Source organism: Polyodon spathula, chromosome 4 (genome assembly GCF_017654505.1).
Source record: "Polyodon spathula isolate WHYD16114869_AA chromosome 4, ASM1765450v1, whole genome shotgun sequence".
Taxonomy (NCBI): domain Eukaryota; kingdom Metazoa; phylum Chordata; class Actinopteri; order Acipenseriformes; family Polyodontidae; genus Polyodon; species Polyodon spathula.
The window spans coordinates 82,044,007-82,046,394 of NC_054537.1; positions in this window are offsets into that span (position 1 = coordinate 82,044,007).

The following is a 2,388-nucleotide window of genomic DNA, read 5'->3' on the forward strand; positions in this document are numbered from 1 at the left end:
GCATAGACAGACAGTGTTAAAATTACATCATATAATAATGTATTTAATTTAGTCAAATTTGGATTAAAGCTAAGACCGTCATTTTAAAGTTATTTCTACTTCTCAAAAGAAAAATCGAAAAAAAATAAAACGTTATTAAATGTGTATTATGAATATTGTGTATATATATATATATATATATATATATATATATATATATATATATATATATATATATATATATATATATATAGTAGGTATAAACTTATCATTTGAGTAGTTAAATACCTTTCAACTGAGTAAAATTGCTTACGTTTAGTTTTGTAGATTATTGGCGGTGATACCAATGCCTAAACCTTTCTGCCAATATTTCATAGTCACATACATATACGACCTCTGTCTCGCAAGTAATCAGGAAGGGGTTCTTGATCATTGTATACATTATAAATAGAGTAAACAGTAACGATCGTTTATGAAGTGTGTTGACTTTGTCACAAGAACAGCGGGGGCGTTCACTCGATTTGATAACCACTGAAAAATGTTTTCAAATGTCTTCAGTGCAAATAGATTGACACCCATTCATATGTTTTGATGATATAATGGGTGTATTTTGTTAATAACTAATAGGCTTGTGTTCTGACATGTTTAGTTGCAGTCCATAGCCTGCTCGGCCTTCCATCAAAGCACAGTGTTTCAGATTTCGTTGGCTTTTCTCTCTCTTTTTTTTTTTTTTTTTACCAGATGTCCACTTGTATGACAGTCATTGTGTGCTATGATTCTCTGGAGCTCGAAACCCTTAATATATAATAAAGGAGAACTGTTTGTTATTTGATATGAAAATATGCTTTTTATTAAGAACATGAATGTATATATTTGCATATTTGAAAACAGTTTGCTAACGTGTATTGTCTTTTGTAAATGTGTTTAGAGCAATTGCCATTCAAGTATTCGTTTTGTACTTTGCAGGTTCCAATTCAACCACGCCTCTGGATCTTCATTCCCCATGACCAGCTTAGAAAGAAATAGCACGTACCTTTCAATGTTATAAACGTTCTTTACTCTTACTGATTTGATTTCGTTTTAAGGAATTTGTCTGGATCACCGGCTCCTGATATATATATATATATATATATATATATATATATATATATATATATATATACACACACACACACACACACACACACACACACACACACACACACACACACACACACACACACACTGTACATATTACACTGCTTGTGTAAAGCCTCCAAACCGCGGTATGCCTAAAATTTTAGGTTCTTTTAATTAACTTGGAATATGCAAACAAAGGTAAATGTAGACTATCCCTGTCAGAGCAATTCTGACTCAATAAGAGCTGCTGTCGCAAACTTATTGAAGTTGCCTAGTGGTGTACAGTGTAAAGTACGAGATCCAATCTTCACCTTTAAGATATACTTCTCAACAGTAGGCGTGCAGGAGGGTTGTGTGTGGTAGTGTTGCCCAGTTTTAAATAATTATTGATGTTCACAAAACATATAGACTAACATATGATTAACACCTAGGTTTGTTAAGCAAATACAACATACATCTATACTGAAATACTTTTTTTATGCGCAATTTTTTTTGTGTTTGTTTTGTGTTTGGAAATGCACCTGCTTATAAACCTTTTTTTTGCCCAGGGTATTAGGTTTAACTAATAGAGATACTATTGCAAAGCGATGCAATTCCCTATGCGTCTGGTTTACACATTTTTCAATAATGGAATTATTACATGTAGTACAATAACTCGATAAGTACACATTTCGGGGATTTCAACTTGTTGAAAAGACCGTGGTGGACGAGCTACCAAGGATCATTTCATATCTGATAGCAAATGCATTAACAAAATACGTTTCTTTCCCATGATCGGCAGATCACACAAAACATATCCATTCAAGCAGGCTACTGCATATTTAAAATGGGAAAGACCCAAGAGACACAAAACAATATGATCTCTTTATATATGTAACAAAGGAGCTGTTGATAAAGGAAAAAAAAAGTGTTCTTATGTCTCTGTTAAAACAAAAAAACAAAGGCTCTAATTTATTATCGACGTTAAACCCTTGTTATTTTTACTCCTACTTTAAGTTTTAATAACACTTGACTTTATCTAAATGTTATGCTCAGATAAAGTCAGCCAAAGCAAGAGGGCCTTGTACAATAATATTATACACTTTGTAGGTCCAGCTTAATATAAAAGCAGCAGATGAATTTGCGTTGTCAAACACGACTCTTCTAAGATTTTAAGAAATGCAAAAAATGTGTAATTTTTTGTTTGTTTTTTTCTTGGCAATAACCAAGCATATACTTCTCTTGAATAGGCCCTATGTATGCTCAATGGTTATAGTAAATAATTTGCATACAGTTTCGATTATGACAGTA